The sequence below is a fragment of the Ranitomeya variabilis genome, chromosome 7, assembly GCF_051348905.1.
Source record: "Ranitomeya variabilis isolate aRanVar5 chromosome 7, aRanVar5.hap1, whole genome shotgun sequence".
In the NCBI taxonomy this organism is placed as follows: Eukaryota; Metazoa; Chordata; class Amphibia; order Anura; family Dendrobatidae; genus Ranitomeya; species Ranitomeya variabilis.
In genome coordinates this window covers 163,918,773-163,933,750 of record NC_135238.1, presented here as the reverse complement: position 1 = coordinate 163,933,750, position 14,978 = coordinate 163,918,773, and the positions used below count along the sequence as shown (strand labels likewise).

Below are 14,978 nucleotides of genomic sequence, written 5' to 3'. Positions count from 1 at the left end.
TGGTGACAGATTTCCTTTTATGAATACCTGTAGATATTTAATAGGCAGGCAACCGCAGTGATGTTTGAAGGCACATTGAGTACCGGGCTCCTGAAATTGTCCATGTCTGTAGATATTATTACCACACTGGAGCCATAGAAGCAATACTTTAAAATGTAACTTGTCTTCTATGTAATTAATGATTTCCTAACTACAAATACTAAAATAAATTCTACATAGTGGGAACTTCCATCTTCTTAAAATATTGCAATCATCATATTATATGCCACTCTGTGCTTAGTTATTTTCTTTTCTATTAGGTCTATGACATCACATGAATAAAAACAGGCTAGCTGAATCCTTCTACACTCTATGTAGAAACAGTAAGTTTCTTTTCTCTGTATGAGTCATCACTAGAACTACAATTCTACTAGCAGCAAAGTCCGTGGCAGCCCAGCTCCACCTCCTCTTCAATGTCTGACCCAGCTACTGCCAACCCCTTGCTTCTATCTCTCTTCCTGGTTTCCTTTTGTCATTGACATAGAATTGTAGTTCTAGTAATGACTCATGCAGGAAAAAGATACCTCCTGGTTCTACATAGAGCTTAGAAGGATTCAGCTAGTCTGTTTTTAACCACATGATGTCACAGACCTAATGGAAAAGAGAAGGATGAACTAAGTAGAAGGGCAAAATGAGCAATTATGAGTGCACAGTGCCATATAATGTGATTATTGCAATGTATTAAGAGGATAAAAACTTTGAAAGGAGTGTTTCATTAAGGGACTATCTACTTAATATGTTTATAATTCCTTTTTAGTAAAGCTGTCTGAACTTATACAATCTTTATGGTAGAGCCACTTGTGTGGTATCTTAGAATAGGTGAATCTATGCCATAGGCAGTTAGGCTCAGTTCACATTTCGGATTCTTTTCTATTTATCTGTTCCATTTAGAACACATAAACAGAACAGATAAATTAGTATCCTGTGCAGTCCTGTGTCCTCATTGATTTATATGGGTTCCATCTGCTTTCTGCTTTTGTTTATTATTAGTGATGAGCGAATATACTTGTTACTCGAGATTTCTCGAGCACGCTCGGGGGTCCTCCGAGTATTTTTTTAGTGCTCGGAGTTTTCGTTTTTCTTGCCGCAGCTGAATGATTTACATCTGTTAGCCAGCTTAAGTACATGTGGGGATTCCCTAGCCACCAGGCAACCCCCACATGTACTTATGCTGGCTAACAGATGTAAATCATACAGCTGCGGCAAGAAAAACGAAAACTCCGAGCACTAAAAAATATTCGGAGGACCCCCGAGCATGCACGAGAAATCTCGAGTAACGAGTATATTCGCTCATCACCATTTATAATTTGCGTAGACAAAAAATTTGACATGCAGAACTTTTTTTTCTTCCTTTCTAGAAATAAAATACAAGCATAGGGACTCCATATTAATCAATGGGGGGCATAGGAATGCATAGGATTCTAATTGCATTTATCTGCTCCGTTTGCTATTAGCGGAACATACCAATGGAAAAGATAAACTGAGCTGTGAACACAGCCTTACAAATTTGGGTAATGTTGGCTGGCCATGGATATAGCTAATCTGTCCTGATTTTATAATTTTAATATTATGGATGTTTCCAGCCCTAGCAGACACAGACAGAAGAGGGCCCCTGTACAAGAACAGCACATGGGCCCACATGGGCCCTTTGCAGTCTAATAACTCATCAAAATGCACACTTCCACTTGCTTTGGAGGTAGAAGTGGCCCGCTACCTCCTGGGCCACTGTGCGGCTGCATGGGTTGTCCCAATGATATGTCCAGCCCTGGTTTCTGAATATACCTATTGATCATGTCCATATGGACTTATAGCTATTCTGGGATTCCCATATTTGAATTATCAATACAATTTCTAGCTAGTGTTGAGTTTCCAATGTCTTGTTCTCAATCCCTGGTATTCTGAAAGCAATTCTCAGGATCTAATTTGAAGCTGTGCTCAGAGATGAAGTTGTACGAATTTGCTGAAGTGGAGCAGACAATCAGCAATGATTATATTGTGTATAATTTATGGTTTTTACTTGTTTGCCGAGAGGGATTAGACAAAATAACAATATCACCTAATAATATATGAATAGTATACAAGTACCTAAGAGAACCCGAGGAAGCCCACGCGAAACGCGCGTCGGGGACATGGTGGCCCAAACACAGGGAACAATGGGTAAACAGGATTGTGTCATTTAATAATATTGCATGCCTTATGATTTTTATACTGTTTCATCATTTCATTATTATTTCTCTGTTCTGAGACTCTTTTGTACATAATAATGACATTAATATATGTTAATATTGTGCCTATGAGTGAATTTCCCCCCCCCCCTTTTGTGTATTGGTAGGCAAATTGGTTGATTCCTTTAGTTTGGATTATACTGATTCAAGTACCTAAGAGAAGCCGAACATTTGCTTTCAAACAGCCTCCTTTCTTTGAATGCATTTATATGTAACAATGTAATGGATCAAGAGCAATAAGAAAATAATTTATATATTTGAGGGATATTACAGGTCGATCTAAGGCTCTTCCCAAATTTGTGGCAAGTAGTATGGTAAAAGCTGCTTACTTTTGTTCTTAATTATTGCATATTTTTCCATGGAAAGACCATTTTTATATACTACCTACTGTAGTTCACTGATTTCCCAAATATTGTATGCATATTATTGCAACCATTTGGGTACATAATGAGCTAATATATGACTAAAGGAAACAAAACAAAATGAAGCATTTAGGTGACAGATGGATCCAGCATTCGGATTACTGAAGAACCAACTGGGACCACCAGAACAGTGCAACTAGCATCGTATTGGAAGGGTAAGTAATGGATATTTAAAATATTCCATACTCATATGCAACTTTTGAAATGTCACAGAAATCCCTTTAATAATCTGGATCAATGTTCAAATGGAGTTAGAGTCTATTCCATTAGAGTTACAGTGAGGTACAAGCTCTACGGAAGACTTAACTCTGACTTCTAGTCCACTCCAGGCATCTCTGGGAGCTTTAAACTGCACACACCATCACCATCTGGGGAAAAGGAGCTAATGTGCTCTGTGAAAGGCTACTTTCACACTTCCGTCGGTACGGGGCCGTCGCAAACCGTCGGCCCAACGTACCGACGGACGTTGTGCTAAATTTAGCACAACGTGGGCAGCGGATGCAGTTTTACAACGCATCCACTGCCCATTGTGATGAGTGGGGAGGAGGGGGCAGACACGTCGCACAAAAAAACGTGACATTGAACTTTTTTTGTGCGTCGCGTTCGCCAAAACACGACGGATGCAACGTGTGCCCATCCGTTGCGATCTGTCGCTAATACAAGTCTATGGGCAAAAAACGCATCCTGCAAGCACATTTGCAGGATCCGTTTTTGCCCATAACGACAAATTGCGACGGAGCCCAGAAGACAGAAGTGTGAAAGTAGCCAAATGAGGGAAAACACTGCAGAAGAATGAGCCCATCACTAGAAAATCACAGCACACAGATTGGAAGTGCTGGATAAAGAAAATAAGGTTCAATGGATAAGATGATCCTGATGTCATCACAGTACAAAAGCAAATACTAGTAAGCCTTAGTAGTTGGAGTAACCTCTGTGGAAAGACTAGAGCAGCAGTACCAATAATTAACAATTTTAAGTAATTTCAATTTTGGGCTGGGTTCACATCACATCTCTATCCTATCCATGAATTCATCAGAGGCTTCCTCTAAATGTCCAAAATCCCTCAAAACTTTTTTTGCCTCACTGGCATCATTGGTTCCAATGGATCCAGCTTAAATCACGTTTTTTGGGGGATTTTGACAGCAGTCCTGAACAGGGGCACAGACATGATGGGAACCCAACCTTATGGCATACATATAGCAGTGCATTTAACACAAAACCCCCGATTAATCAAGACCAGTGTTTTCCACTTGATGAAGGGGTGGGATGGAGTGCAAGGCTTCTGATTCATTAAGAGGCGCATGCGAGAAGCAAAGTGGCACGTGCCTTTGTGTGCAACTTGCGACAAATCTTACTCCAGTTAGGGACAAACACTGCTGTTAGTCATTAATTTAATGAGTGGGAATCTCCATATCCTATCATGCCCCCATTCAGCATCAACTCCACTGGGCAAAAATGGCGTTGCACAAAAATTTTGCAGCTTTTCAAAGCTTTTCACTAAAGAATTCTGGCAAAAAAGCTTTCATGAATTGGGAACAAACAGATATAAAAATGTTTTCACATATTCAAATGTAGTGTACTATATTAACCCCTTCACCCCCCAAGCCTGATTTCACCTTCATGACCAAGCTAAAGTTTAAAATTCTGACCAGCGTCCCTTTATGAGGTAATAATTCTGGAACGCTTCAATTAATCCCATTGATTCTGAGACTGTTTTTTTGTGACATATTGTACTTCATAATAGTTGTAAAAATTTGTTTTATATGACTTGCGTTTATTTGTGAAAACAAATTAGAAATTTGGCTAAAATTTTTTAGCAATTTTTAAACTTTTAATTTTTATGCCCTTAAATCAGAGATTTACCCTATGTCACACAAAATAGTAAATAAATGACATTTCACACGTGTCTACTTTACATCAGCAAAATTTTTGAAACATAATTTTTGACTTTGATGGTCTTATATGATAGAAAATACCCAAAAGTGACACCATTCTAAAAACTGCACTCTTCAAGGTGCTCAAAATAACATTCAAGAAGTTTATTTATGCTTCAGATCCTTCACAAGACTTTTTACAATGTGGAAGAAAAAAATGAACAGTCAAATTTTTTTCACCAAAATGTTACTTTAGACCAAAATTTCTTCATTTTCAAAAAGGGCAACAGGAGAAAATGGACCCAATATTTTGTTGTGCAGTTTCTCCTGAGCACACTGATATCCAATATATGGGGGGAAAGTACTGTTTGGGTGCAGGGCTCAGAAGAGAAGGAACAGGTTCAGTTGAGTTTATGAATGTAAAATTGGCTAGAATCGAGAATGAATGCTATGTCACATTTTGAGAGCCCCTGATGTGCCTAAACAGTGGTAAACGCCCACAGATGACTTCATTTTGTAAATTTTAGAAACTAGACCCCTCATGGAACTTATTTAGGTGTGTGGTGTGTGGTGAGCACCTTGAACCCCCTGGTGCTTCACAAACATTTTTAACGTTGAACTGTGAAGACAAAAAAATTAAATTTTTTCCACAAAAATGTTCTTTTAGCCCCAATTTTTTTGTTTTGACAAGGGTAACAGAAGAAATTGTAGATCAATTTTTGGGGTCAATTCTCTCCATAGTACGCCGATACCCCATATGTGGGGGAAAAGTACTGTTTGGGCGCATGGCAGGACTCGGAAGGTAAAGAACATCATTTGACTTTTTAAATGCAAAATTGGCTGGAATCATTTGCAGACCCCATGTCACATTCGGAGAGTCCTTGATGAGCCTAAACAGTGAAAGCTCTGCCCAAGTGACCCCATTTTGGAAACGAACCCCCTCAAGGAGTGTATCTAGATGTGTGGTGAGCACCTTAAACTGTTTAGGTGCATGGCAGGGCTTGGAAGGGAAAATTTGCCGTAATAGAGAGCGGATGCCATGACCCATTTGGAGCCTCTGATGTGCCTAAACAGTAGAAGATCTCCCCAAGTGACCGCATTTTGGAAAGTAAACCCATCAAGGAATGTATCTAGATGTGTGGTGAGCACCATGAACCCACAGGTGCTTCACAGAAATTTGTAACATTGAGCTTTGAAAAAAACAACACATTTTTCCCACAAAAAAATTATTTTAGCCCCAATTTTCTATTTTTACAAGGGTAACAAGAGAGAGTGGAACTCAAGATTTGTTGAGCAATTTCTCCTGAGTACGCATATACCCTATATGTGGAAGAAAACTACTGTTTGCGCTCAGAAACCAAGGAGTGACGTTTTGGATTGCAGACTTTGATGGAATGGTCTGCGGATATCATGTCACGTTTGGAGAGCCCTTGATGTGCCTAAATAGCGGATCTCCCCCACAAGTGACCACATTTTGGAAACTAGACTCCTCAAGAAATTTGAAATTTATTCTGGTGGTGTGAACAGGTTCCTACAGACTTGTTCAATGTGCAAGTGGCCCATGTGTTTCTGGTTCTATAACTGTTCTCTTGTTTCTACAAGACTGGGGAGTCCACCACTCCTCTGTGGGTCATTTGCATTTAACTGCTCCATCCTGCATGTCCACATGGATAGTCCTTCTCTGAACCCTGCTTATACAGGTATTATACAGATGATCAGGTTTTAAATACATCACATAGGGATTCTATACATTAGTTAGGACTGCTCTATAAGGGTATACCTTGACGATTTGGTGGAGCAGCTTAGTATACATTTTTTTGCAAAAAAATGTATCAACTAAATACCCTGTTTTCTTTACATCTTTTGACTAGCACTTGCTGATTACTATGATTTTTTTTACAACAGAGTATTTTTGACCTCACTGTGCTCTTTTGTGTCCTCAAGAAATTTACCTAGATGTGTGATGAGCACCTAGAACCCACAGGTGCTTTACAGAATTTTACAACGTTGATCTGTGAAAATGAAAAAAAAAAACATTCCCACAAAAATGTTGTTTTAGCCCCCAATTTTTTCATTCTCACAAAGATAGCAGGAGAAAATGGACTACAAAATTTATTGTACAATTTCTCCTGAGTACACTGATACCCCATATGTGGTCGAAAACTACTTTTGAGGCACAGTGAAGAAGGGAAGAAGCGCCATGTTGGAGTTCATATTTTCCTGTAATGGTTTGAGGGTGCCATGTCACATTAGCAGTGCCAGAGCATGAGGGGGGGGGGGGGGGGGGGCGAAGGGCATAGACCCTGTGTCCCCAGCAATTATCACCAGGGTGTGAACTCTTGTGTAGTATTGGCTTCTTTTGTTTGACTCAGACACATTGTGGCACCACAGATCCCAGCACAGGCTCTGAGATATTGAATCTGTAAAATGACCTATAATAGCAGAATGCAATAACTCTGAGCCTAGCCAAGCACATAATCGGAATATGAATTACTTTCCCCACAAGCCCATCCCATTTAGCCTCCTCTAGAACCCTGCGTTATTGAGTTATAAAGCATAGCGACCAAGAATTAAATAAAGTAGCTGTATTTGGTCTCCCTGCACATATAAAATCCAGCAGAATCCAGTGGAGGCAGTGCCGTCTTAGTTAGACCCTCGGGCGGAAAGCTCTGAGCACCTACCGTTCTGGATGGGAAACGATATTCTCAGATATGAGAGGAGGGAGGCTGCCCAGCCCAGAGGCTGACAAAGTGTGTGGGAGGGTGCAGCTTAGGGGATAATAGGCAGCTCCTCATTTTGGATTTAGTTTTCTACTGGCAGGAGGTCCATTAACTGACGCGGCCAGAGAGAATCAAGTAACAAAGATTTGGACCTGTGATCCATCAGCACCTCCTTTTTGTCACATACTACATAACACGGTAATTGCAATCTATCTGTACCCTACCCTTGTACTGCACTCCTGACTGTATACCTGTATATTTGTTCCTGTATATATATATAACTGTATTTTTCTTTTTGGCGATTAAATATAAAATTGATCGTGGGCTGCTCTTTTATCACGATTCACGAATCACCACGTCTGCACGCTCAGTTAGTCAATTATATGCTACCCTGGGTTGGTTTCTGACCCGACATAAGCCTGTTGTCGGACATGGCTTATGTCTAATGAGGAACTTGTGTTCCTCACTAACGGTGTTAGTGAGGAACTCTGACAGTGACAGCCAGGAGGTTTACATATATGCCCCAGCCTGGACTGGTGATATATATCTCCCCTCACTCGTACCTATAAGGGAAGCTTCCCCGGCAACTATTTGCCCTCGGTGCTGTTCCCTGACTGACCTGTAGCAAGTGGTGGCACCAGAGAGCCGATCCCTGCTGGGTCATTCTCTCCCCTCACCGGAGGTGAGTGAAGTCGACACACCCCTTCCCCTGTGCGATACGTCACAATGTGGAAATACCCCATAAGTGGCTGTACAGTACTGCATAGCCACAAAGCGAGACTCGGGCAGGACAGAGGGCTGTTTGCTTCCTAGAGCATATATTTTCCTAGAATAGTTTGCAGACTCCATAGATAGGGTCGTTAAGTGCTAGAAGAGCAGAATCCCCCTTCAACTGACCCCATTTTGGAAATTATACCCTTCTGGGGATTTATCTACAGGTGTATTGATGATTTTTATTACATGCCAGTTTTACAGAAACAAGCAGCAGTGGATGTTGCTGAGTGAAAATTGCAAACTGCCACTGTAGTGACCAATATGTCGTATTGCCCAGTACGTTGTAGTCACCAGTACGTTGTAGTGCCCAGCTCATGCTTCTGGAGACATACACCCATAAATTAGGCAGGCTCTCATAGCCACAGAAATGCAAAACATGTGGACGCTAAATGTGATTTAGTCACACTGTGGCTCAGAAGTGAGGAGATACTGTATTTGAATTTGGGAATGCAGAATTTGTTGGATTTCTTTTAGGAGGCAAGGAGCCATTTCACTCTTCTAGAGCCTTTGTGCTACCAGTAACGTAGAAGCACCCTTTCCATTGACAGATGATGGACCGGAGTGGGGACTTGCTTTTTTTGTGGATTGATTTGAAGCTTTTGTTAGGCACATTTTACATAACATTTGGGATCACAATTTTCCTGCACTCTATGCTGAACACTTATAGCGGGGTTTCTATCTAAATCTCCAAGTGACGTGATTGGTGCCTCATTATAGTGAATGGATCCTTCAAGGGTTTCAACTCAGAGTTTCTCTGGACTCCGTCTGGCCTCTGTTCATTGATGTCCTTTTTTTCAGAAGTGCACAAAACTGTGGTCGACTACGCTTTTATGCATGCCTAAAAATACGGACACATGTAGGCTAGACAGGGTCCACAGTGTTCCCATCTGCCTCATTATATAAAAGTGTCTGCTGGGGGTTCCATCTGAATCACGTATTTCAGAGATTTACACGGAAACCCCAGTCTAAGTGCTCAGCGCAGAGTGCAGAATAAATGTGAGCCGAGCTTTACTGCGATCTTTGGGAGGCAGAATGAACAAATCAACAGCAGGTGAAGAATTGATTATATTTATTTTGTATGCTGTTCCCTGTGCGGTATAAGTGATTAGATGACTTTATTCTTCTGGTCAGTGCAATTACAGTGACACGATATTTATATAAATTGAAGGAAATAATTATTTGATCCCTTACTGTTTTTATAAGTTTGCCCACTAACAAAGACATCAACAGTCTATAATTTTAAGGGTAGGTTAATTTTAGCATTGAGAGACAGAATATCAAAAATAAAATCCAGAAAATCACATTGTATAAATTACATACATTTATTTGCATTTTACAGTGAGAAATAAGTATTTGATCCCCTATCAACCATTAAGCGTTCTGGCTCCTACAGACCAGTTAGACGCTCCTAATCAACTCGCTACCTGCATTAAAGACTGCTGTCTTACATAGTCACCTTTATAACAGACTCCTGTAGTTTTTTTTATATTTGGTTGCTGTTACACACTAAAAGACACGTTTTTTTTGTTTTTTTTGCAGAAACTAGTTTTTGCATCGCCATATGTTGATGGCTAAATTTTTCCATATTTCTGCTGACAAAGTCATGCTAAGGCTTGTTTTTTTGTGGGATGACTTGATGTTTTTATTGGGCACTATATTGCTCAATAAAATTAGTATTGGGCATTATTGGCTACTATTTTTGGGCACATCACATTTTTTAATGGCTTTCTATTCTGATTTTTGGGAGGCAGAAAGAACAAAAACTAGCAACTCAGGATTTTTTTATGCCGTTCCGCATGTGGTAAAATTGATAAGGCAGCTTTATTCTTTGGGTCAGTATGATTGCGTGATTCCATGTTTAAATCTTTTTTTTTAGGTTTTCACGCTTATACACAATAAAGACTATTTATGGAAAAAACAATTATTTTTGCATCGCTTTATTCTGTGAGCTATAACTTTTTAATTTTTTCTTGATAGAGCTATATGACAGCTTGTTATTTGCAGGACAAGATTAAGTTTTCAGAGATACCATTTTTATTTAAATTTCTCATTTTGATCCACTTATTATTCCACTTTTTGTTTGGCTGTATAATGATAAAGCATCGTTTTTTGCCTTTTTTTTTTTTTTACGGTGTTTAATGAAGGGGTTAACTAGTGGGACATTTTTATAGGACTGGTCATTCCGGACATACCAAATATGTATATTTTTTTGTTTGTTTGTTTTTTCCTATTTATTCATGGGTACATTTTTAAATTTATTTTGTGATTTTTTTTTTTAAATATGTTTTTATAACTTTTTTTAGTTTTTTTTTATTTTACACTTTTTCACTCAGTCCCACTATGGGAATTTGAATTTCAGCACTCTGAGTGCAGTCATAACTATCAGTGCTGCACTGACAGAAGTTAGTTAGATCATGCACTGCGCATGATCTAACTAATTTGCTAGAGCCTGATGACCCGAATGTCACCATGATGACATTGGGTCATGATGGCAATGATCAGGCCTGTCATGGTTCCCAATGGCAGGGACTCAGGCAAAAACGGACTAGCTCTAGGAATGATGGAATCTCAGATGACCGCGACGCTGAACCTAACACGCAACTAATAGTAGCCAGGGGGTGTGCCTACGTTTTATCCCTAGACACCTCGCACCAGCCGGAGATCTAGCTACTCCTAATAGAGGAATACACAGACCTGACTTGCCTCCAGGGAAACCCCAAAAGTGATAGTAGCCCCCCACATATAATAACGGTTAGGTAAGAGGAAAACACGTACGCAGTATGAATATAGATTCAGCAAAGAGAGGCCCTCTGACTAGATAGCAGAAAATACAAAGAGGACTTCGCGGTCACCTCAAAACCCTAAACAGCCATCCTGAAATTACTTTAACTCCGTTATCAACTCATGACACCGGAGTAGTAATTTCAGATCACTAGAGCTTCCAGCAGCAAGAGAAATATAAATGCATGCTGGACAAACAAACACAAAAAATGCCAAAGATCCAACTTAGCTGAATTGCAGACTTGGAGCAGGTAGCAAGCAACAGAGGTGCTCTGGTAACATTGATTGCCGGCACTAGAATGACTGAGAAGCCAGACTAAATAGGAAACTCCCAGTTTCCTGATGGGAACAGGTGCAAGACAAAAGTCAGCCAGTACCACTAGTAACCACCAGAGGGAGCCCAAAAACAGAATTCACAACAGTACCCCCCCCCCCTTAAGGAGGGGGCACCGAACCCTCATGAGAACCACCAGGGCGATCTGGGTGCGCCCTATGAAAGGCGCAAACCAAATCAGAGGCATGAACATCGGAAGCAGTCACCCAAGAATTATCCTCCTGACCGTATCCCTTCCATTTAACCAAATATTGAAGTCTCCGTCTGGAAACGCGAGAGTCCAAAATCTTCTCCACAACATACTCCAACTCACCCTCCACCAGCACAGGAGCAGGAGGCTCAACAGAAGGAACAACCGGTACCTCGTACCTCCGGAACAACGACCGATGGAAGACATTATGAATGGTGAAAGATGCTGGTAGGTCCAAACGAAAAGATACAGGATTAAGAATCTCCAAAATCTTATAAGGACCTATGAACCGAGGTTTAAACTTAGGAGAAGAGACCTTCATAGGGACAAAACGAGAAGACAACCACACCAAGTCCCCAACGCGGAGACGATGACCCACACGACGATGACGATTAGCAAACTGCTGAGTCTTCTCCTGAGACAACTTCAAATTGTCCACCACATGACTCCAAATCCGGTGCAGTCTATCCACCACCGTGTTCACTCCAGGGCAATCCGAAGATTCCACCTGGCCAGATGAAAAACGAGGGTGAAACCCTGAATTGCAAAAGAAAAGAGAAACCAAAGTGGCAGAACTGGCCCGATTATTGAGGGCAAACTCTGCCAACGGCAAAAAGGCGACCCAATCATCCTGATCAGCAGACACAAAACACCTCAAATAAGTCTCCAAGGTCTGATTAGCTCGCTCCGTCTGGCCATTAGTCTGAGGATGGAATGCAAACGAAAAAGACAAATCAATGCCCATCCTGGCACAGAACGCTCGCCAGAACCTAGACACAAATTGAGACCCCCTGTCAGAAACGATGTTTTCCGGGATACCATGTAAACGAACCACATTCTGAAAAAATAAAGGAACCAACTCAGATGAAGAAGGCAATTTGGGCAAGGGTACCAAATGAACCATCTTAGAAAAACGGTCACACACCACCCAAATGACGGACATTTTCTGAGAAACCGGGAGGTCCGAGATAAAGTCCATAGAGATGTGCGTCCACGGCCTCTTCGGAATAGGCAAGGACAACAACAATCCACTAGCCCGAGAACAGCAAGGCTTGGCCCGAGCACAAACATCACAAGACTGTACAAAGGCACGCACATCCCGAGACAGGGAAGGCCACCAGAAGGACCTGGCCACCAAATCTCTGGTACCAAAAATTCCAGGGTGACCTGCCAACACAGAAGAATGAACCTCCGAGATGACTCTACTGGTCCACTCATCTGGAACAAACAGTCTCCCAGGCGGACAACGATCAGGCCTATCAGTCTGAAACTCCTGCAAAGCACGTCGCAAGTCTGGGGAGACAGCAGACAAAATCACCCCATCCTTAAGGATACCCGTAGGCTCAGAATCACCAGAGGAGTCAGGCTCAAAACTCCTAGAAAGGGCATCTGCCTTCACATTTTTCGAACCCGGCAAGTATGAAACCACAAAATTAAACCGGGAGAAAAACAACGACCAGCGCGCCTGTCTAGGATTCAGACGCCTGGCAGACTCAAGGTAAATCAGATTCTTGTGATCAGTCAAGACCACCACCTGATGTCTAGCACCCTCAAGCCAATGACGCCACTCCTCAAATGCCCACTTCATAGCCAAGAGCTCCCGATTACCGACATCATAATTTCGCTCGGCGGGCGAAAACTTTCGAGAGAAGAATGCACATGGTCTCATCACCGAGCAATCGGGACTTCTCTGCGACAAAACCGCCCCCGCTCCAATCTCGGAAGCATCAACCTCGACCTGAAAAGGGAGCGAAACATCAGGCTGGCGCAACACAGGGGCGGAAGAAATGCGGCGCTTAAGCTCCCGAAAGGCCTCCACAGCCGCAGAGGACCAATTGGCAACATCAGCACCCTTCTTAGTCAAATCAGTCAGAGGTTTAGCAACACTTGAAAACCCAGTTATAAATCGACGATAGAAATTAGCAAAGCCCAAGAACTTCTGAAGACTCTTCAGGGAAGTAGGCTGCGTCCAATCACAAATAGCCCGAACCTTGACAGGATCCATCTCAACAGAAGAAGGGGAAAAAATATACCCCAAAAAGGAGATCTTCTGAACCCCAAAAATACACTTTGATCCCTTTACAAACAAAGAATTGGCCCGCAAAACCTGAAAAACCTTCCTAACCTGTTGAACATGCGACTCCCAGTCATCCGAAAAAATCAAAATATCATCCAAATACACAATCATAAATTTATCCAGGTATTTACGGAAAATATCGTGCATAAAGGACTGAAAGACTGAAGGAGCATTAGAAAGACCAAAAGGCATTACCAAATACTCAAAATGGCCCTCGGGCGTATTAAATGCAGTTTTCCACTCATCTCCCTGCTTAATCCGCACCAAATTATACGCACCCCGAAGATCAATCTTAGAGAACCACTTTGCCCCTTTAATACGAGCAAATAAATCAGTCAATAGTGGCAAAGGATACTGGTATTTGACTGTAATCTTATTCAACAGGCGATAATCAATACAGGGCCTCAGGGAGCCATCTTTTTTACCCACGAAAAAAAAACCTGCTCCTAAAGGGGATGAGGATGGACGGATATGTCCCTTTTCCAAGGACTCCTTAATATACTCTCGCATAGCAGCATGCTCAGGCACAGACAGATTGAACAAACGACCTTTGGGAAACTTGCTGCCAGGAATCAAGTCTATAGCACAATCACAATCCCTGTGAGGGGGGAGAGAACTAAGTTTAGGCTCCTCAAAAACATCACAATAGTCAGACAAAAATGCCGGAATTTCAGAGGGAGTAGATGAAGCAATGGAAACTGTTATGACCCCAATGGCGAGGGTCTCAGAGGAACGTGGAAATCTGCAGAATACAAAAATCCAGCTCATAGGGCAGTGGTAACTGGGTTGACCATATATCTACTCCTAACGCCAACACTAGAAGTAGCCGGGGATCATTCCTACGTTGATTCTAGATGACACGCGCCAGCCGGAGAATCTAGCTACCCCTAGTAGAGGAAAACAAAGACCTTTCTTGCCTCCAGAGAAGGGGACCCCAAAGCTGGATAGAAGCCCCCCACAAATAATGACGGTGAGGTAAGAGGAAATGACAAACACAGAAATGAACCAGGTTTAGCACAGAGAGGCCCGCTTACTGATAGCAGAATAAAGAAAGGTAACTTATATGGTCAACAAAAACCCTATTAAAATCCACACTGGAAATTCAAGAACCCCCGAACCGTCTAACGGTCCGGGGGGAGAACACCAGCCCCCCTAGAGCTTCCAGCAAAGGTCAGGATATAGATTTGGAACAAGCTGGACAAAAATACAAAACCAAAACAAATAGCAAAAGGCAAAAGGCAGACTTAGCTGATATAACTGGAACCAGGATCAGTAGACAAGAGCACAGCAGACTAGCTCTGATAACTACGTTGCCAGGCATTGAACTGAAGGTCCAGGGAGCTTATATAGCAACACCCCTAAGTAACGACCCAGGTGCGGATAAAAGGAATGACAGAAAAACCAGAGTCAAAAAACTAGTAACCACTAGAGGGAGCAAAAAGCAAATTCACAACAGTACCCCCCCCTTAGTGAGGGGTCACCGAACCCTCACCACGACCACCAGGGCGATCAGGATGAGCGGCATGAAAGGCACGAACTAAA

The 14,978-nt window shown here is 41.9% G+C and overlaps 1 protein-coding gene across 24 annotated transcripts in view; it reads right to left on the bottom strand.

Moving 5' to 3' along the window:
* Window positions 1–14,978, bottom strand: part of MAP2 (microtubule associated protein 2) — a 300,805-nt gene that overhangs the window by 157,511 nt on the left and 128,316 nt on the right. The window lies entirely within an intron of this gene.